Source organism: Arvicola amphibius, chromosome 8 (genome assembly GCF_903992535.2).
Source record: "Arvicola amphibius chromosome 8, mArvAmp1.2, whole genome shotgun sequence".
Taxonomy (NCBI): domain Eukaryota; kingdom Metazoa; phylum Chordata; class Mammalia; order Rodentia; family Cricetidae; genus Arvicola; species Arvicola amphibius.
The window spans coordinates 128,525,746-128,549,082 of NC_052054.1; positions in this window are offsets into that span (position 1 = coordinate 128,525,746).

Here is a 23,337-nt window from a genome sequence, read left to right on the forward strand (position 1 = left end):
AGGGTGGACCCAAGTCCCCACCCTCGTATTTGGAATATGAGGTGGTCACCTTCTGCATCTCCTGGGCTGTGTACCTGTGTGGCATCTATGTTTATGAAACTGTTCATCAAGCCATCGAACAGATCACAGCTTCCAAGCACAGACCTGAAGATCTTCCCTTCCATACAGAGTCCATGATTCATGGAGGGGAAGGGGAGATATTAATTGGGGTTGGAACTAAAGTCACTCCTCATGCTAATGTTCTTTCACAGGGCCTAAAGAGTAGCTGCAGGGCCAGCAACCACCCGTGGTCCACACTCAGCCCCGCTCCTTAAACACACATTTCCTCCTGTGTTATTGCATTATCTGGCTGACCTGCTAATTAGTCCTCTGGTCCTGGTAAGGCTGTCTCACTCACAGGCTGGAATCTCTACTGGTGCTCCCAGAACGGCAGTCACTTGGTTTTGCCCATTGAATTTTTACTGCGGAAGAAAAAGGCAGAGGTTTTTGTTTTTGCTTTTGCTTTTTTCCTACTCCATTTCTTTTTTTAAAGGAAAAAAAAACCCACAAGTACAAAAAAATGCTGTTCTGGGTGTCAGCTTTGAGCCACATCTTGGAAATTTAGTTAGTCCAGTGGATGAGTGACTTTCTCTCATGAAGTGACTGTAAAACCTTCCTTCTGTTAGGCTTTCCCCTGGGGACTTGTTGGCACAGAGAGTCCAGTCGCTCAGCAATAATACATTTCCAAGTTATTATGCCAGTGGAGTTCTGAGAAATACTGGGATGTAAGAGAATGTTTTTGTGACAGGCCAGCATGCTAAAAAATAACAACCAGTGCACGCCTAAGGCACAACCAACACCCCAGTCTGCTGGAATTTGGTTGTTGCAAAAGGACATGCTTTCTTGGGTTGTACCTCAAGACCAAGGCAGTCAATGAAGCACGCTCCACATTGGCAGACTGGTGAGCAGACGGACCCTTGTCTCCCAGAAGGGGTGGGCTCTTGCGGCTTAAGGAAGGCTTTCCCATGCTTCTTTCTCACTGACATCTGGTTAGTGCTTTTCCTCATCCTTTTTCATTTCAAGAATATGACTCATTCCAAACCAGTGACTCAGGGTGCTGTTGGAAGGCCGGATCATGGGTTGTTAATGTTTCTTTATGAAGAGGAAAAGACGCTTCCGAGTGGCTCAGCTGGTTGGCTCTCGCTAGAGCACATGCAGCCGTTGGGGTGGAAAAACGGATGTGTTGACCATCTCTGCAGCAGAGAGGTGATGCCGAGTCTGAAGTCTAGAGGGCGCTGTGTGACAGCTTTCCCATCAAATGCTACCACAGAAAGTCTTTATGGGATTTTGCTACCTGATTGTAGAGTTGGGTCATTTACTCATTTGACCTTTTCTGAGGTCAGGATGTAAGGGTGGTTAGTTTCATTGAATAGTTCATTAACTATTGTTGAGGTCTTAATTAGTGCCAATCAAGCCATGGTTGTGCTTAGCAGAAAGATTAAAACAGTTACATGTGCTTAATTCTGACTTTTGGTTTTGGTAGGGGACAGAGAATGGCACCTTTTGGATTTGCATTCATGATTCCTTTGTTCACGTATCCACTTGGTCGTGCATGCCTGTGCTTTCCGCCCATCCACACTGATAAGTTTTCGCTGTGAATCTTGGGTGCTCTGGCATTCAGTGGTCAGGCTGTTCAAATCCTTCAGAAAACTATCTGGTGGATTAGGCCCAGGGGTGTGGGACAGGAAGGAGTCATTATGAAAGGCTGGGGTGATTTGGCTGGCTTCCATTGTGTAGGTGCAAACTTCAGATGGGATTTCAATTAGCAGTGCTGTCAGTGACATTCTGAGCTGAACCTTGTCCCAGGCACTTTGGGTGCACAAAACAGTTATTGTGACCTAATGAATGAGAACAAGATGTTTCCCCCACCCCCAGGGACTGTGGTTAACAAGTTATCGTCATTAATAAGGCACACAGGCGGTGGGGAAGGAGCACCTGTCCTGGTGGGGGCTAAAGCTCACTCTTCCCTCCCAGGTTTTCCTTGCACCTGCTATCTGCTCAGGCACTAGACTTTTCACTTACTGTTTGTTTTTTTGGGATGCGGAGTGGAATTCAGGGACAGATATATCAACAATAATGCACTTTCAGGGACAGGTTATAATACCGAAGCCCAGCATCTTTGTATTAGGTGCTTGGGTCATGCAAAATGATAAACTGTCTTCCACCTGAGATGTGTATACTTCTTGAAGTGAACAAAAATGTCTCGGGATAGGAAAAGCTCTGCAGGAACAGGTTCCCCAACTCTAAGCTTTCATAATTGCCCTGTGCTCAACGACCGAGCAATGGTTAGTCTACAATCTGCCAGGTTTCCTTTGACTTTCCTTTCTTATTTCCTTACTCTCTCTCTCTCTCTCTCTCTCTCTCTCTCTCTCTCTCTCTCTGTCTCTCTCTGTCTCTGTCTCTCTCTCTCTGTCTCTCTGTCTGTCTCTGTCTCTGTCTCTGTCTCTCTCTGTCTCTGTCTGTCTGTCTGTCTGTCTGTCTCTCTCTCTCTCTCTCTCTCTCTCTCTCTCTCTCTCTCCAGCTCCTCTCACCTGTCATGGGTGACCGATGGTCCATTTCCTTGGGGAGAGAATGCCATTAGGACTCCCTTGACAGGGAGAAGGTGCTGCTTGGGTAGGGTTCCATGAGAGCAATAAAAAGAGACTCCGCTAAGTTTTGAAGGAATCAACATCTTCCTTAGTTCAAGTCACATGCTCACACCAAAAACCCGATCCATCAATATATCTATTGATATGTCTCTTTGTCTGCCCACCCATCCCAGAATTAGAATCCAGAAAAAGGAAATAATCACAGGCATTTATGTTAATATTTCTTTGACTTAGCAAGGTAAGATTGAAATTTTCCTGATTTTAGTTGGATTTAGTAATTGGGATGAAAATTAAGTTTGGTATTCCAAAATCATTTGCTAAATCGGTTGCTACATAGGCGATGTTTTTCACAAAGTGAAGCTGAACCTTCAGGTTCAAGACTGTGAGGAAATAGATTTAAATCACGAATAATAAATAGCTAATACATTAGAAAACATGCTAGTTATAATTATTAATTTATGACAAAAGTGTATAAAAGAGAAATCAAACATGAGAACATGGCTTCTACTTGAAGATGGTTATAGGGTAGAGAACACTGACATAAGCTTCTCAGAGACAGGAAATCAGAGCTTAAACCTGGGAGACAGACTCTAAGCCTGGAAGACGAGCTCTTGGCTCCACCTCCACTGAGTTTTCCATTGGGAGGCAGCTGGCCTTGTGGTTCATGAATACCAGGACTCTTGAGCGAGCGTCTCAGCTTCAGGGCTTCTTACTGTATACCTCTCTTGCTTAATATTTCATTTTTTTCTTCAGCATGGCTGTAGGTGTAAAGATTTATATGCGAGATTAGGCTTTGGGACTGCCAGAGTTCCAAGTCTTTTCTGCGTAGAACGGTCAGGGCATGTGGATTGTCCCTCCAACCCTGGCCTAATAGTGCCAGCCAGCACAATAAAACCCCTTTATTGTTCCTCATTTGTGTCAGAGGAACAGGAGGACCCAGTCAGTGTCAGGGGAAAGTCCAGGCATCGATAAAGAAAGCAGAGATTTCTGAGACAGTCATGGTGAGAGGAGACAATGGCCTCTCAGCCTTGCCTGGAGGGGAAAGGGCGCCTAGGGTAATTAGAACTCAACTCTTCATAGGAAAATGATTCAGCTAAGAATAAAAAGACGAATGTCAGTAGGTACAATAGCTTGCTTCTCTTTGGTATGTCAATGGAAATTGTGTTTTGCAGAGGCAATCCTTGGGTGAAGTTGTGGAGTTGATCTTTGTTGTATCTATGACCCATGGTTGGGTCCTCATCAATGGAGGGGCCCATTGGTGAGAGATGTGAGGAATGATCCCCAGGCTGGTGTTGCTGTGGAGCTGAGTGTTCCAGGAGCAAGGGCTACATCTCTTCTACTCACAAAAAGAACCCCTTCATTCCCAGACCAACTGGGCTGTCCTGAGCGCTCAGGGTCAAGTCTCTACTAGACGGGCGGGGTCTTGATCCTGGCTTCCATTCTGTTTCAACAGTCTCCTTTGGTTTTCAACTCTGTTTTCATTTGAAGGCTCAAGCAGTTAATAAGCTAAAGGTTTGACCTGGGGTCTCTTGTAGGTGCTGTTTCTAGGAAAGTGTTGTTGAGAGGCACTTTATACTACGAGAGCAGTGACTCTCGGCCTTCCCAATGCTGCGACCCTTTAATACAGTTCCTCATGGTGTGGGGACCCCAACCACAAAAACTATTTTCATCACTGCCTTATAACTGTAATTTCACTGCTGTGATGAACCATAATGTAAATATCTGACATGCAGATGGTCTTAGGCGGCCCCTCTGAAAGGGTCATTCATCTCTGAAGGGGTCATGATCTACAGGTTGAGAACCACTGTTTTAGATGGTTCAGGGAACACTAGCTCTGTCTGTCCACTGCAAAGCAATGTGTTTTCTCTGTAAACAGGCAAAGATTTAGGACAAGAATTATCTAAAAACAGTCAACAGACTCCATCAGTAGCTTCCCAGAGGCCCAGGGTCTTTCCTTCAATGTGCTTGCTTTTGTTTCTGTTGCCCCTGGGTGAACCTTGTAAGCAGTGTGAGCCAGGCCTGACATTTGCTTCTCCTGACACAACAGAAGGATCCTCTTTTTTTTCCTGTCATGGCGAATAGGTATGACCAAGAAGAAACCAAATGGTTTCTCATTCTCCAAGAAATAGGCGAAACTTCTCTAGTTTCAGTTAGTGAAGAAACTGACATTGCCCACATAAAATCTGAAATTCCAATTTAAAAAAAATATTTTTTTGAGACAGGATCTTGCTACATAACCCAGGCTGGCTTTGAACTCATAACACTCATGCCTTAGTCTCTGAGTGGGATAACAGGTGTACACCACCATACCTCGCTTCCTGTTACATTTTTAAACTGCTGAAAACATCGCCTTTGTGAGTATAGTGCAGTTAGCTAATAGAGATTTGTTCAGCACACCAAAAAGTAAGAATTCTGCATTCTTGAATTGAGAAAATCCCCACCTCCTGGTTTCTGCTCTCTCTCTTGTTCATGCAAGGACTGAATTGCGTTACTGCATCAGCACCAGGCCCCGATATGCTGCTCTTCATAGGAGAGACCTGCCAACAGGCCTCCTGGATGAGATATAGCTCTATCCTCACCAAAGCCTTCTTGAGATGCATAGATAAAGGATTTGGGAGAAAGGCCCTGTGCTGTTTCCGGCTGCCAGGCAAATCTGTGTTCTGCAAAAACAGTTGGATCACAGTGTCCCCGAGAGCCCCAGGAGAGGTTTCACGGCTGCTAAGCTTTCCTCAAGACTGACACTAGAACTCTGGTCTGGCTCCTGACCAAACTGGCCATCCCGCCAGCAACCACTGAGATGTGTTTCTGAGGAGACTTCCTGCCTGACCCAGCTGGTCCTGAGAGAACTGACGGCTGGATTGTGGTCCTTCTCCAGGCTATGTGGATGTATACTTCCTGGACTGCATGTGATCAACCAGGTTAAGAGCCTGCATGGCAAATGATTACCAACCCCCACAGAAATAAAATAGCAGGTTAAACCATCACTAAGAAAAGAAAGCCTTCTGATTCTACCAATTTTACTGAACTGTTTGCAGCAGAAAATGGATGGGAGAAGGGGTCCCCTCCCCCACCCCTGGCAGCCAGTGCAGAGCTGAGCCCTTGCGGCTCATATGAGTGGAGGAGCCTGTCACTGGAGGCCACTGGGCACATGTTCGTGGTCAGGGCTGAATTCTTAACGCTCAACAGAGGTGGAGAAATCATGATGTTTCTGTCCCATAATGGAGCAATCAAACTGCAAGAGTGTGTGTTTATATGTCTGCGGGCTTTAAAGGGAGGGAGCGAATGCACGCATGACTTATATGAAGGCAGGGACGCAGGCCAGAGAGAGAAGCCTAATAGCTATTTAACCGTTCTTAAACAAACCATAAAATCGTATTGACTGAAGGCCTGCAGGGATTCTCTGTCTGAACATCTTCTAGGAAGTTGTTTCCCAAATGGAGGATTTATTAGCGAAGACTCACTTATTGGAGTTGTCAAAGGGTCTGGTGGGCTTGGTGCAAGCGTGCGATTCTAGGTTGGCCCTCGTTAATATGCTTGTGTAGCCCATGCTGACAACAGCTGTCTGGGGTTTCTAACCAGAACTTAGAAACGTTTCGTGCTCTGTGCTCAGAGTCCCTGGGCTCTGACCAGAGGGGTAGCTGGCTGGTCCCCAGAGGATGATATTTGATCCAGTTGTTAGTGCAGGCAGCCTTGAGATACGTGGGAAAGAATTTCCACAGACACCAGGCTAAGAGGCCTGTCCACATCTCCTCTTCATCCTGGCAGCAGGAGAGTTTCTGGAACAGTCTGTGCTGCACAGAATCCTGGTTTATGAAGATTATTTTGTTAATCTGGCCATAAATATGTGACCTACAGTATGTAAGCCGAGGACCGTGTGCTGTATGTTTAAGAACATACAGCCGTTCTGCCTGCACCCAGCCTTTCTTAGAGGCCTCTGTGTGGTTTCTGTTTTTCCAAATGTTTCTTTGCCTTTTAGAGACTGAGGAAGGATTTCTATAAGGCCAGATTTTTCTTTTTTGTTAGTGTATGTTGATTTGGAAGGTTGACTGCTCTTGACACCCTAGCCACGGGACTAAGATTCCATTCTGAGTGTTGTGGTAGGGCCTCCCAGTGGCTCCTAAAGAAAAGCAGCTGCAGCTTTCACTCCCTTAGTGGATTGTCATCTTATTTGGGAAAAAGGTCTTCCCAGCAGTGGAGACATGATGTTGGATTGCAAGGGTCCCTCTGTGAGAGGTCACAAATCAGGACTGTAAATGCAGATGCTGCTGCATAGCCACAGGAGGGAGCAGGCTTGATCTGGGGTCAGTAATAGAGATTGCAGACCGAGGGTAACTTCCTACTGTTTCAAGCCACCAGACACGATGGTGTCACAGCATCCAGAGGAAGCTAATGCAAGTGTTCTACATATTCTATGCGATATGTTCATATATATGTGTGTAAAGTATATATATATTTATAAGTACATATTTATCTTTATATAAACAGGCTGTATACCTTTTATCCAAAATGCTTAGGTTCAAAATTCAATTCTTCTGATTTAAAAAAAACATTTTAGAATATTTGCATTAATACTATCTTAGGGCTAGAACCCACATACAGCTTAAAGACAAATCTACTTAGTATTTTAAACAACTTTGTGCAGGAAACAAAATTTTGTGGTATGGACTCTTCTATCTGTGATGGATGTCACATTGGTGCTTAAAGTTTTTAGAAGCTGGCGAGATGGCTCCGTGGAAAGAGCACTTGCTGCTGAGCCCAAAGACCTGAGTTCATTCGTCGGGACCCACATGCTGGAATGGGAGGACTGAGACTTGTGAGTTGTCTTCTTACCTTCCAGGAATACTATGATACAATGCATGCACATCAAAGCAAACAAATCAGTAAATATATACATGCATAAATAAAGGCAAAAAAATGTAAAAAAGAGAACCAAGAGTCAGTGAGATGATCTAACAGATAGAAACACTTGCTTACAAACACGACAGCCCTAGTTCCTTCCAGAGGATCTGCATGGTATGTCAGGGACCAGCTTCCACAAAAATACCTCTTGCCAGGGTAGAGACATGGGGATTTAGAAATATTGTAAAGAATATGAAGACATGGTGTAGGAGGTTCTTCTGTCTGTGTGTTGCTTTCATTGGTTGAATAAAGAAACTGCCTTGGCCTTTTGGTAGGGCAGAACTTAGATAGGTGGAGTAGACCGAACTTAATGCTGGGAAGAAGGGCAGTGTGGCAGATGCCATGATTCTCCTACCTGAGACATGCTGGTTAGACTCATGCCGGTAAGCCACAGTCAAGTCGCTGTACACATTAATGGAGATGGGTTAAACTAATATGTGAGAGTTAGCCAATAAGAGGCTAGACATAATGGGCCAGGCAGTGATTTAATTAATACAATTTCTGTGTGATTATTTTGGGTATAAACTAGCCGGGTGGCCGGGACAAACAAAGGCCCCCTCTCACTACAAAGACACAAATGAAAATAATATAATGGAGAAACATAGTTAGTGGATTAAATAAAAAATGCTGCAGGATCCCCAGCGGCTGCAGCAACAGAAACACTGCAGGTCCCGAGTGGTGGCAGCAGGCCATGTAGTGGCAGGCAGCAGGCAGCAGGCAGCAGTTTCCGAGAGCAGCCAGACCCAGGCAGGGACAGCACATGAGACCACAGTGGCTGCAGCAGGCCATGAGGAGAGACTGACAAATGGGCACACCACGAGACCATGCTGCAGGTCTCTGAAGGCAACTGGTCCCAGGAAGGGAGCCACGTGGTGGGTGAGAGACAGAGACATGGATAAGCATGCCACTTAGTGTGTTATGGAGGGGAAAGGGAGAAGGGAGAAGAGCAGAGAGGCAGAGAGGGGGGGGAGGGAGAGGGAGAGGAAGAGAGAGAGAGAGAAACAGAAGGAGGGAAGGGGAGAATGGAGAGAGGCAGAAGTTGCCTCTTTGAGAGGGAGACAGAAAAGGAAGGGACTCAGGCTGGAAGCTGAAGATCAGCTTGCCTAAGTGGCCAGGGAAGGGAGTGGGCATGGCTTGTCTCTTAAAGGGACAGGACAGACCATTACATTCCCATCTCTTTTTTTAAAATAAAAAGGTGAGTGGTTAGGCACCAAAGATTAAAGGAATTGGGGTGGTGAATTCTCAAGTCTTCTTCCTGCTTTTTTGTGGGTGTTGTCTTTGAGGGTGGAATCTGAGAAAGCTGGTCACATCCTGGTGTAGCTGGTCTGTTTGTTCCTGTCTGGTGTTTGTGGTATGGAAATGTCTGGTGTCTTTTACACCTGTTAGGTATTGGCAGAACAGAGAACAAAGTTAGGTTAAGGAAAAAAAAAATCAGGACCAGGGAATTGTATCCTAGGGAGAGGGGTGTATCTGACCTGTTTAAGGTGGATCCCTTAATTTGGCTCCCTGGAACTCACACAAATTCTTTAGGTTTGTGAAAACAGAAGTTTTAGACATATATATTGTATAAACAGCAGCATATTTATGTCAGAATGACTGTGACAGATATTTTTGTACAATGAAAAGTACTTTTAAGACTTTGGAAGGCAGCATGAAAGAGAAATTTGATAACTTGTGTTTGTCCTCATACCTTTATTATAACTTGCAGGTCTTGTATTCGTATTTTACTGAAATTTCTTTGTTGAGGTTGTCCTTTTAAACTGACAAAACCTCTCAGCTGTCAAACTGCATCAGAGATCTTTGAGAAGGATAAAATTTTACTTGAGTTACTGATTAAAAAATGACAGAGAACCTACTTGGCTGGCACCTAGAGCTACTCCTCAGGGTCCTCCATGGTCGCTGAGGGTCGTATTTGCCTTTTACTGTTTAGTGCAGGGCCTGCCAGGCTCCAGAAGATCCTGTGGGCTAAGAAATATGTATGAAGACAAGTTTACCTTGACCTGAGCAGGTAGGCTCTACACATCTGGAGATCTTCAGTTTAGATGAAAGGCAGTTTTTCCCAGTAGTCAGCACTTGGCTGTACTGGCTCTCAACTTAACAGGTTAGATTTACCATTGTAAGAAGACAGAAAAAAGAAAATACTGCTTGCAATAGAAGGTTAATGGCAATAGTAGAGAATATCTTAATATATTTTGAATGAGGGTTGGATTAAATATAAAGTACTTTTGTAAGAGACTTACAAAAGAGATTAAATATAAAGTACATACCAATTTAAAACATGAGACTTACTGTTTTTGTAGTCTGAAATGAGATGCAATGAACAGACAATTATAACATTTAACAGTAAACATAGGTACATTTAAGTTACATGTATGAACACACACATAGACGGAGTGAACAGGAATTGGGTGAAGTGGGTGCTCTTGGTGGGCCCAACAAAGGCATGCCACTGCACAAAACACACAGGCAACAGAGTCAACAGGAGGAATTTAGAGAGAAAAACATAAGTAAATCGGGGATCAGGCAGGGTATACCTCAGTAAAGATGGTGGAACTTGGTCACCTGACCTGGCTCTCAGCCAAGATGATGATGAAGTCACCTAACCTCAGTTAAGATGGCGGCAATGTCACCTGGCCTTAGTCAAAATGGCGGCGGTCACATGTTGTATGGAAAAGCCACAACTTTTGAGCAATAGGAATTCTAGGTTTAATAATAAGAGAGACCTAGAGGTGTGATCTGCCCTGTGGCTGAGCCACCATCCCACAAGCCGCAGAGGGGAACAAAAGACTGAAATCGAAAACAGCCGCTTTGTGGATCCAACCAATCTTGTTAGTGGCAGTAGAGGTGGCAGGGACAGTTTGAGGAACTTTCCCTTTGCCTGTGCGCTGACAGTAGTTAGAAAGCTCCCATAAAAGTGGAGCTGGCAGGACACCAGCAGAGTGAGGGTAGGAGCTGAAGAAGTAGGGCATTAAAGCCTGGGGTTTTAGGGCTTCTAAAAGGTATCCAGTGGGGACAGACATGGATGAGTTGCTACCCATAGCTGAAACTATGAAAACCCGCGAGACAGCGATACCACAAAGCCTATAATGGGATGTCTCCCCCTACAGGCAGAGTGTGAATTGGTACAAACATCGTAGGAGGGGGGGGGGGAGAACGTCCTCCACCCCCAGGTGGGATGCTACAGCCTGACTGGATCCTGTTGGGTGACTCGGAAGCCAGAAAGGCCAGAAGCCACTCCAAGTGGCCTTTTATGGTGAGGGAAAAAAGAAAAGGAAAGAAAAAAAAGAGAAAGAGGAATCTGAGGGACCCTGGGCCCTCAGTCATGGGTGGATCTGCCCTGGGCTGTCCAAACACAATCTTAGCTAAGGGAAGCAATCCAGAGATGAATGTTAGTGAAGGGCTCAACCTAGCCTTGATGACCATGGTTGGGAGCAGTCCCCCCATTTCTAGAAACACCAGAAAATTGCTGGAGCTCAATGGTCAATTCCTAGGGTTTGGTTTGGTTGACTGGAATGGGGAAACTCACCAATTGAAGCCAGTGTTGTGTGGAGAAATCATGCTCAGGTATATGGAACATATGTTGTTGTGGAGAAAATACCCGGTTCCGGATCCCCACCTTTGGAGAGGGGCTTAGGATGGGATAGCTTCCCGATTCTCATGACACCAATGAAATTACCTGGCGTGAATTAGAAGGAAACATGGAACATGCAACAAACCCACTTAGGAGTTTATTAGAGGGGGTGCATGCAGGCCTGGGAAGCGGTGTGCAGAGAGAGAGAGAGATGGCGCATCCAGGTTTTTAAAAGCTGCCTAAAGCATGGGCACAGGGGGTTGGCGTGACTACGTCATATGCAGATGACACAGATGATGGGCTCACAAATGCATGCAGGAGCTTAGCTGAGTCATCATGGACGTAACCACACATGCATGCATGCTTGAGGGTCACGCGGGGCCCTTTAACATTCAGGCACCTCCTCCTGAGGGCCCGTCTGCATGTTCATGGCTCCAGAATCCGGAAGTATCAGCCTTATGTGACTGAAATCATTATATGCAGAAAACAGAATCTGTTTTCCCTCTGGGAGGGTAAGGGTTTTAAGTGACTTTGGTGGCCTGGGATGGACCAACCTCATCTCATTTCAGCATGGTCAGTTTAAACAAGGAAGGAAGCTGTTGGTGTAATGGTTTAGATAAAACAGTGCGCAGTTCCCCGAGTCGGAGACCACGACGGGCCAGAGACAGACACAGATAGGCATGGCATGTGGAGAGAGAGTTTGGATATAGTTTATTCAATAAAAGGGAATGGGAGAGAGAAAGAGAGAGATGGAGGAGGGGGAGAGAGATGGGGGAGGGGGAGAAAGAGGGGAAGAGGAAGGGGAGGGGAAGGGGGAGATGGGGGGAGAGGGAGAGGGAGAGGGAGAGGGAGAGGGAGAGGGAGAGGGAGAGGGAGAGGGAGAGGGAGAGAAAAGAGGAGCTACAGCAGCAGCCACCTCTTCCAAAGTGGGATGGGGAAGAGAGAGAGCTCACAGACTGGAAGAAGAAGGAAGATCTACTTGCCTTGGCTGGCAGGAGACAGGGAAGTGGGCGTGGCTTGTCTCTTAAAGGGACAGGACAGACCATTACATTCCCATCTCTTTTTTATAATGAAAAGGTGGGAGGTTCGGCATAACATATTAAAGAAATTGGCATGGTGGATACTTAAGACTGCTTCCTGCTTTTTTGTGGGCATCATCTTGGGGGTGGAACCTGAGAAGGCTGGGTGCTGGTCACATCTTAGTGTAGCTGGTCTGTTTGTTCCTGTCCGGTGTTTGTGGTATGGAAATGTCTGGTGTCTCTTACACCTGTTTAAGGTATTGGCAGAACAGAGGACAAAGTTAAGTTTAGAAAAAAAATTTAGGACCAGGGAATTGAGAGGGGGTGTATCTAACCTGTTTAAGGTGGATCCTTTAATTTGGTTCCCTGGAACTCACAAGAATTTTTTTGGGTTTGTCAAAGTATAAATTTTAAACAGCAGCATATTTATATCAGAATGACTGTGACAGATGGTTTTGCACAATGAAAAGTATTTTTAAACTATGGAAGGCAGTGTGAGAGAGAGATTTGATAACTTGTATTCATCCTCACACCTTTATAACTTTCAGGAACACACCTTAATAACTTGTATTTGTAATTTACTGAAATTTGTTTGGTGAGGTTGTCCTTTTAAACCAACAAAACCTCCCCGCTGTCAAACTTCATCAGAGATCTTTGAGAAGGACAAAATTTTACTTGAGGAGTTAGTGATTAAAAAAACAACAGATAATTTACTTGGTTGACATCTAGAGCTACTCTTAGGGTCCTCCATGGTCACTGAGGGTCGTAGTTTTCCTTTGCTGTTTAGTGCTGGGCTTGCCAGGCTCCAGAAGATCCTGTGGGCTAAGAAATCTGTAGGAAGACATGCCTACCTTGACCTGAGCAGCTAGGCGGTTGATTCCAGCGATTCTGTCCACTGGAAATCTTCAGTTTAGATGAAAGGCAGTTTTTCCCAGTGATCAGCTCTTGACAGTTGAAGTAAATTGTGGATAGATGTTGTTCTGTGCCCATTTGCCTTCTGTCTTCTTTGGAGGAAATAGGGTGCTGCTGCTAGGAACCAGCCTGTCTCTTTTGTTATGAAAAGTCTTTTAATAATTAAGCATTTCAATGCCATATCCCACAGATCTCTGAGCAGATGAGGGCTGTTTACCAGATATAAATGAGTTATAACTGCAGTATAGAATCTGCCTGAGTCTGAGCTTGACTGTACTAGCTCTTAACAGGTATGATTTACACTTGTAAAAGAAAGAAAAGAAAAGAAAAACTGCTTGCAATAGAAGGTTAACATTAGAACTGACAATAGTAGAGAACAGTTTAATATATTTTAAAGCAGGTTTGGATTAAGAGACTTTAAAGTACATACCAATTTAAAAATGGGACTTATTCATTTTTTTAGTCTGGAATGAGATATAATAGGCAGATAATTATAACATTTAACAGTAAACATACATTCATTTAAGTCATATGAATGCACATATACACATATTAAACAGGAATTGGGTAAAGTGGATGCTCTTGGTGGGCCCTACCAAAGGCATGCCACTGAGCAAAACACACATGTAACAGAGTCAGCACTGGGGACCAGGAAGGGATTACCTCTGTAAAGATGGCGGGACTTGGTCACCTGATCTGGCCCTCAGTAAAAATGGCAGTGAAGTCACTTGACCTCATTTAAGATGGCAGTAAGGTCACCTGACCTCAGTCAAAATGGTGGTGGTCACGTGTTGTATGGAGAAGCCACATATTTTGGGCCATGGGAGTTTTAAATATAATTAACAAGAGACCTCGAGGTGTGATCCACCCTGTTGCCCAGCTGCCATGCCACAAGCTGCGGTGGGGAGCAAAGGCTGGAATTGAAAACAGTTGCCTCGTGGATCCAACTAATCTTGTTCATTTCCATGGGACTAGCAGTAGCAGTAGCAGGGATAGAATAGAAGAAATGGGAACAAGAGGAAAAGAGCATTTTCAGACAGGTGGGGAAGGAGCTGCCCAGTGAAAGGAAAAGCAGGAGCACTGGCAGAGTATTTACAGGTGGGTGGCTGAGAGTTTGAGGTTTTATTCCCCATAACTGAAAACGTGAAAACCCACGAAAACAGCCACACCACAAGGCCTACAGGAGAATGTCTTCTCTCTACAGACGGGGTGTTAATGAAGCTGACTGGCCCTGGTCTGGGTGACTTGGAACCTGGAGAGGCCAGAGGCTGCTCTGAGCGGTCTCTCACAGTGGGGACCACTTATGAGTGGCCCAAAAGAGAAGAAAAGAGAAAGAAAAATCCAAGGGACCCTGGGTCCCAAGGCAAACACACAGCTCAGTGTGTGCAGTGCTAGTGTGGGAGGACCAACCCTGGGTCATCCAACCATGTTTTTAGTTATGGGAAGCAACCAGAGATGAATGTCAGTGAAGGACTCAACCATAGACATGAAGGCTGTGGTTGGGGGAAAATCATGGCACCAATGTAATGGTTCAGATAAAATGGTGCACAGTTCCCTGAGTGGGAGGCCACGGTGGGCCAGAGACAGATAGACATGCCATGCAGAGAGAGGGTTTGGATATAGTTTATTCAGTAAAAAGGAAGGGGGAGAGAGAAGGAGAGAGAGAGAAACAGAGAGAGACAGAGAGAGAGGGAGAGAGGGAGAGAGTGGGAGAAGAGAGGAGCCCTGGCAGCAGCCACCTCTTCTGAAGAGGGACGGGGCAGAGAGAGAGCTCACAGGCTGGAAGCAGAAGGAAGATTCACTTGCCTTGGTGGCAGTGGCAGAAGAGAGGGGAAAGAACAGGGCTTGTCTCTTAAAGGAACAGGATAGACCATTACAGTTGGACCATAGAATCATGTTCAGGACCAACTTTGAACATATCTCAGCCTGGACCATCAGCTAGAAAGGAGACGCTACAGGCAGGAGAACAAGCCTGCTAGGCTTTTGTCTCAGGTCAGAAGAAGCCATTTTTATTATTTATCTGTGGCCCCTTTCCCCTCTGTCTGCCTGCCAGGGGTCTGTCGAGGCCCTAGTCCCTTAGCCAAACTACATCAGGCTCACACTTGTGATTTATTAGCTTTGTGATTTTGGTGAGTTAAACAACATCATTGGGAGTCGGTTCTTTGAGGATTAAGTACATTAATCTTAGTGAAAGCAGAGTGCCGGGTGGGAAACTCCTCTACGGGTCCCACTGTGATGGCTTTCTAGGCTGCTGTGGCTACCAGTAAGGCAGAATCCATGGCGTGATCTAAGTGCTCGCAGAGGAGAAAGGGAACAGGATCTCTTTGCTGGGAAGGTTTCTGGATGCAGGCTGGATGAAGTAGCACACGGGTTAGACTTGGAAACTGCATAAGTTCCTGGTAGGTGATTACTAGAACAGGCTGGGCAATTTCCACGGTCTAGAAGGAAGGCTTGAGGGACCCAGGTAAGACAGGCCAGGACTTGACAGAAAGAGTCCCGGGAGAATAGTTGTAGCTCCTCATAACCATAGCATGGCCAATTAAGTCACAGGTAATTACCTGCTTAGCTAACAACATGATCAAATTCTTGGCACAGGTCACTTAGTGGAGTGGGAGGGAAGCAGAGTCCTTCACCTGTGAAGTGTCGGGTAGAGGAGTGGCCAGACTCTAAGCACCAGTCTGGATGAAGTATTTCTTTGGGCCTGGCCATTCATGCCCAGGTTTTCCCAGTAATTGAAGTGGCGCCTCCTTTATCTTGCAGGAGAATTGTTTTTGCCCTGCCTTCATCTAGAGCCTTGGAGTCTGTACTATTTAATTCATTAAAGTGCACCCATTAAATAGGTAAGTTATGCCAGTGCCAGCAGCCTAGAACACACACGGAGGCTAAATGGGCTTTGTGTAATGTAAAAGAAGAAGCAAACCCCTTGTCTTGCACACAGTGTGTTGAAGTTGCAATACACACCGCAGTCAGCCGTCAGGGATTTAGGTGCTGCACACGGAGAAGTCAGAGGTTTCCAAAGGGCAACTGGGGTGGGAAAGCAAGCTATTCTAGGATGAGAGGAATGGGGATGGAAACACAGCAGCTCACAAGCTGACACAGTTCCTACACCTAGAACTAAGCTGTGACGAAGCCATGTGCACCTGCATAGGCCTCTGCTTGTCTAGGGTGAGATGCAGAGGAGGCCGCCCACCTGTGAAGTCATCCATCCTTTGTTTCCTGGGCAACCCTGGATGCAGCTTGCTTCGTATAATGCTTCCTAGTTGGGCCGAGGTCTCAGAGATGTGGCAGGGAAGGTGGATGAGGCCAGGCTTTGGCACCCTGACATAGAAACTGAAAAAGGAAAGATTGGTCTCAAGTCACAGCTGATTTAAAACTCTAAGCACAGAGTCAGTGGGGTTTCCAATGAGGTGTTTTGAGTGGGAGGTAATGTCACTTTTCTTTGTTCAGCTGAAGGTAGGTGGGGAAAATCAAAGGCTTTATTTATGGTAGAAGTGGGAGCTTTGGAAGTGGAGGGACGTGAAGATGTTTTCAGGAAAGCATTAGGCTGAACCGGTGACAGAGGATCCAGGGGAAGCACGGTGGGGAACTGCCTGACAGCTGGAGGGAAATGAGCATCCTTTTGTAGCTCACCCCTCTGCTCTCTTAGCTGGAGTTTGCGCCTTCTTCGCTTTGCCTCTTTGCTGATTGGCATGGATTGTTTTTTGCTCATACCAGGACAGATACATCTAGGAGAAATATAGATAAGTCAGTCTAACATGCCTCCCAAGAGTCAACCATTGCCAGTGTTTAGTATCCTCTCAAGATTTCAAGTTAGCTTTGTAGAAACCTTAACTCTGAACAAACTATGAACACCCAACAAAATGAAGGTCGTAATGATGATGCTGGGTGAGAGGTGACCGGCCAAAGTGAGTGCATCTTTATCTCCCCATTTGTGTAAGGCCTCGGAAAATGGAAACTTTAATAGAGTAACAGGAAGTAGACTAGTGTGGAGGCTAGGAGGACAAGGGACTTAAGAAAGAGGCATGGAGAAGGGTTAAAGAGAGAAGGAAGGATAGGCTGGTACCAAAGTGGTGGTGAATATCTTTGCTGTCTTGACATATATATGTCAAATTTTATCAAATTATATACTTCAAATATGTGTAATAAGGCCATCAAATATATGCCAAAGAGGCCATTAAAAACCAAGCTTAGCCTTTTTAAAAATTGAGACAACCTCACTGTGTTCCCTAGCTATCCTAGGACTCTTAACCTTAACAGTCTTATCCTCCCTCAGGCTCCTGAGTGCTGGGGTTACAGATGTGTGCCACCATGCCCAGCGTCAGCTGGTCACACCCGAGTCAAGACAAGGGAACGTACTGGTTGGTGATAATGCAGCATGACAGGAGTAGAGACGGAGCAGTTGTTCATGGACGTGGCATACAGCATGACTCTGGGAGGCAGAAGATGAAGCTATATGTGCCACTGTGCTTGTCACGTAGAATGGCCCCCCATCCGTTTGCTGACTTCGTTGTTTCCATGGAAACAAGGGAAACAGTTCATAACTCAAAAAGCAGACTCCACTGGCCTGGAACTCATAGACTTTATGGCCTGTTTCCATCTGTGTTGCTACCCACACTCCTACCCCATATACTGCCAAGAGAGGAAGCCGGCCAAGACCCTAGACCCCTAATGTGAGCTTTACTTTCCCCTCTATTATCCATACTCTGAGAAATGGAGAAAATAGCTAATCTCGAAAGCTATTAATCCACATGTAATAGAGCAGGGCAGAAAAGTACAGGCAGAGGCATGTTATATTCCGTGACCTTTCACCTACTCCCTCAAATAATTAGTGAGCAGAATAAGTAGAATAAGTCCCGTTGATAATTAGCTGTGCAGATTGTCTCTTTTAGTGCTTGCTGTTAGAGAGTAAAAAGATCAAACCCCGACGGTGTCTCCCCGTTTTCAGTAGGCTCTGAAAGAACAGAGAAGTCACCCCAGATGTTGGTGAGGAACTAAGGGAAACTTCCTGGTTACAGGATTCTGAGAAAATAGCTGAGTTTCACTCAACCTTTTACAGGCAAGGCTTCAGAGCACTCAAAATGCTCAGAGTTATAGAATCAAGTCACGGAGGAGGGTGGAGCCCAACGGACTGTGAGGCAACAACAGGATCGGTGTGGGAGGACAGTGCCCCAAGTTGGAAGTGCCTGTTGGGTGGGAGGGCATTGCTGCAGAGCGCCCTCTGGGTGTGGTGACAGGAAGTACAAACATCCCAGGGCAGTGACCAGGAAATGGCGGACTCGTAATCACAGGCACAAGTGAAAGGGGGAAAACAGAAACAGGTTTGGTCTCGACATGAACTGAGGAGACCGCCGTTTCAGAAGGGCAAAAGTCATAACTTCTGGTTATTAGATCTGTGATGCATCACGGCATGAGCTGAGCGGGCTGGAGAGATGACTCCGCAGTTAAGAACGGTAGGTGCTCTCGCGCGGGCCCAGGCTCAGTTTGCAGCCCGAACACGGCGGCTTATAACCCTCTAACTCCAGCTCCAGCGGATGCGATACCCTTATCTGGCCTCAGGGGCGGGGCACGCATGTGGCACTCACACGTTCGTACACAGAAAATAAATAACCAACAGTTTAAAGGAGTGGTTTTACAGAAAGTCTGGAACAATCGAAGTGCAGAGCTTGGAACTTGATGGACACATCAACAACCCAACTCCCGCACCTACGGCTCGGGGATGATTGCAGAAGTCACCATCATGGCTGCCCGAACATGCCCCGATCAAGGACAACAGTAGACCTGCTATTGTGGACGGTGGAAAAGCTCAGGAGACCACAACTCTACACAAAGAACTACAGACTAACTCAGCTAAGGAGTGCTGAGATGGGGAGACAGTCTTCCCAGGTAAAGGTGTACCAGTCGGTGATTTAATACCAAGTGATTAGCCGAGAAAACTACTTACATACATACATACATACATACATACATACATACATACATACAAAGAAACATTATACAGACTGAGCGGGTTATACTTATGTGTGTAGGAACACACACCTATGTAAGAACAATTAATGAAAAAAGAGGCAATGAATTAGAGAAAGAGAGAAAGAATAAATAGGAGAGGTTGGAAGGAGGAATAGAAAGGGGGAAATGATGTAATTACATTATAACCTTTAAAAAAGGAATGATAAAATGATAAGAAAGAGACTGATTTGTACTCTGAGATTCCACCCTCCCCCAACCTGAAGGTGGGGTAGAGAGCTGGGGAGATGGCTCAGTGCTTAAGAGCACTTGTTACTCTTGCAGGGCGCTTGGATTTGGTTCTCAGAACCTACATGGTGTTGCCCAACCATCTATAACTCCAATTTCAGGGATCTGCCCTTTTCTGACCTCCTTGGGTGCCAGGAATAGACATGGTACATATACAAACATGCAGACAAAACAGTCATACACATACATTAATTAATCTAAAAGTTTAAAGTAACCTCCACTAAACAAGCAAACAAAAGCTAGAGCTGAGGAAATGTATTCACCAGGCTCCATCTTGGAAGCATAAGTACAATTTATAGGAATAGTTGCCCCGTGGACTGAGCAAGACCATGTTGGCCTGGGCATACCATGGAAGTGCCAGCATTCTGCCCCACCCTAGTGCAGAAGGTTGTTCTGTCTGCCCTAAGGAGAGCAACACTTGCCAATCTTCCACAAACTGCTCTTTCTGTTATCAGAATGGCCACTTTCTGGCTAATGAAAACAAAACTATCCGGTCCAAACATGACCTTGAGGTTTATCTGAATCGTTTGTTGCTCATCAGAGCAACATAGATCAGAAGTGAATTATATGCCAAAAGACACTTCGAATGTACCATTTATCTTCCCTGTAATTGATTCCCATGTAGCCCAAATACCCTGCGGGGGATTTGGAGAGGGCTTGACACACTCTGCCATTATGATGACATCACCTCACATAAAGCAGCCCTCTGGATGCTCGGCAGATGACAGGGTGTCTTTTGGCTTTAAGGGCTGCACACAGGGCCACATTAACTATGGATTACGAGGAGCAACTGTTCCCATTGCGCCTTCCACCCTTCATTTTCCTCTAGCGCTGTCAGGCTGGGTCCCACGCTCCAATCAAAAGGGAATTATTTCAAAATCCATATCCAATTGATTCCTCTTGCCAGAAGAAAGTATGTAACAATACATATCCATCGACTTTCAGTTTGGGCCTGTGTTTAGATTTATCGTCTCTGGGCAAATATTGAACTGGGTGAAGTTTCGGTGAGTTGTGTCCCTCTCCGTCGATAAGCCTAAGCGTTGACTTTGGGAGGAGTCAGTGGCCGTGGCTTTGTGGATCTATGTCAGGTATTTGTGTGAACCGATGTTTTTAAAGGCTGCGAAGGGGAGTGGTGCCGCAAAGCCTGGTTCAAGAGCTGTCTGGGCTCATGGGTTTCGAAGAAAATCCTTACCTATGCAGAAGAAAAGGTACTGTATCGCAAAGGGTGCTTGTGAAAGGTAAGCGGGTGGACACACCCTTTCTCTGAGAAAGAGCCTGGGAAGAAAGGGTCTCTGTCGATAAAACCATTGTGTGCGGTTGTACATCACGATTGTATTAATTACATAATCATTGCAAATGGTCCTCCAGGATGTCGTCCTCTGACCCAAGGGCTGCTTTATGCAAGGCAGTTTAGCAATAAATGGTAGTTTCTCTGGACCTCTCAAACCAAGGGGGAGAGCAACCCAACCTGCTGCCAATATGTCTTAAGGTGGTCGGGGGTCCATGAAGACACTATCAAGATGATACCCAACGGGTACCGTGGATTCATTGCAAACAGCAAAATGACCACTCAGCTATGCACGTGTATTCTCTGAAACTTAGGCATGCTGTTTGGTCTTCAAGTTTTCAAATTACAAGGAGGGGAGCTGCTGAGTGCCAGTTTCTTCTAGACAAAAACATCCCAGTTCTCAGAGACGGGCCTTAAAACAGAAACTGCACAACTTGGATTGTTTCAGAAAGCCCTAGAAACTGACCACACTCCATCACGTATGTAGAAGAAAAGCTCAGTAGCTACTGCAGGCGTGCAGGTGGACGCCAACTCTCTCTGAGGAGACTGGGCCTGTTAACACTCATGGATCAAGGCTCTTCCTTACTGAACTATTGGTTAATGACTGGTTAGGGGAAGGGTAGTCGTTGTCTTTACTCTTGTGCCTATGGGTAATCCCATCTGGCTCCAGTGCATAGTTCCAAACCTAGGGTCGTGCAGATGTCTCTAGTTAAACTCAGCAGGCCAGAATACAAAAGGAATGTGGGAAGGGGTTTTGTGGAGGAGTGGCAACAACAGGGATGGGAGAGAGGTAAGAGAGTTAAGGGGTAAGAGTAACTAGGGTACATGATAGACATGTGGCTTTTCCAAAGAACAATGTTCATGTATATTGTTTAAGAATTTTCTATTTAGGGCTGGAGAGATGGCTCAGAGGTTAAGAGCATTGCCTGCTCTTCCAAAGGTCCTGAGTTCAATTCCCAGCAACCACATGGTGGCTCACAACCATCTGTAATGAGGTCTGGTGCCCTCTTCTGGCCTGCAGGCAGACACACAGACAGAATATTGTATACATAATAAATAAATAAAGGAATAAATAAATAATAAAAAAAGAATTTTCTATTTATAAGATAGAGATTACACACCTATACTTTTCCACATGGCATGCGAAGCCCTTTGTGATCCCATCTCTGCTGCACGCCCTTCTCTCCAGGAATCCAGTTTTGCCTCCTCCTTGGTATCCATATATCTTCAGAAGACCCTCTTCTTTCATAAGGATGACCAGGCTAATTTTGTCTTTGTTTGTTCTGAAAGTTTCTTCCCATGTTTCTCAGGGTGGTCTCAAACACCTGATCCCCATGTTTCAACTTCCCACATGCTGTGGTTCCAGTTGGGTACCACCATGTGCAGATTTTAAAAACCAATGTCTTCAGAAATAAACTTTCTGGGTGCAGTGGAAGATGCTTGTACCCAGCACTTGGGAGGCCACGCCAGATAGGGTGAGTTTGGAACTAGTTGGGGCTTCACAGTGAGACTCTGTTCCTTCAGTAACCCCTCCAGAAAGATAGACTCCATCTATTGTCTTCTTAGAAGCTTCTCCTTCTGTGGCTAGATTTTCATTATTGACTCTTTCATTGTGTATTTTTAGTTGGTTAATTATTTTTTTTTTTGCAGGACTGGGAAATGAGCTGAAGGTCTGGCATATACTATGGGAGTGTTCTATCAATACTCCTAGTACCTATCAGACGTTTGAAGGTCTTTTTACTAAAGTCAAGTGAAGGTGCGTGGTTGATCGGCAGTTATGATTCACCAGACAAGCTTTAATATATATAATTCAGTTTTAATAAAGGAAAGGAAAGGGAACTTACAAATCCAAGGTTCCAGCGAGGAGGGCAGGAAAACAAAGAGCGAGCGGGCCACAGGCCCGCAAGATTTTATAAGTCAATATTAGCCTAAGGGGGACACGCCTAAGAGGGACACGCCTAAGAGGGACACGCCTTTAGACCAAGGGGGCCACGCCTTTAAACCAAGGGGGACACGCCTTACAAAACAAGGTTTTGGGCTAGGCTTCCCCTTCATCTCCCCCTTTTGTCTAAATAAGACAGAACCAAACCAAATACAACTATATTCAATAGGAACAAATAATAAATATAAAATTACAAACAATATTAAGAAGAAACATATAACAAAAGTTTTACTAAGCATTCTATTTCAAGGAGTCTAAATAATGTAGAGGGTAACTACAATTATCTAATCTTCAATCCCATCAAAGATCTGAGAAGGGAAGTAATATTACTTAAGCAACCAGGAAGTACAAACAAGAAACTTCCAAAATGTGCAACAAATGACAGAGACAACTAACTACCTGGGCAGTCACCCAAAGTTTCGTTTTGCAATGTTGAGGCAACCAACTTTGGCTAAGGCCTAACACAACTGACATAACATTTTTCAAAGGCAAGGAACTTTTTGTAGAACTGTCCAACCCTGTCTTGGCAAGATAAGACAATCCTGTTTTTATCCATTTACGGATACTCTGAAACTCTGTCAGTGGTCGAGGTATGGGCTTTTTCTTTGCCTAAAGGCCACTTCTGCCAAGAAGAAGACAAGCTCCCAGTGGAGTGTCTTTGGTGCTCAACATTCTCTCGGGAGTAGAGTGGTGTTGCCAGGAGTGATTGTGTCTCATAAGTATCAAACTCTAGGTTAGATTAAAGGCCATGTTCTACAGCTCTTCAAAGAGGTCGAAGATTATACTATCTATACTAAATATAATTTCTATGTATCTAAAAACCCTGA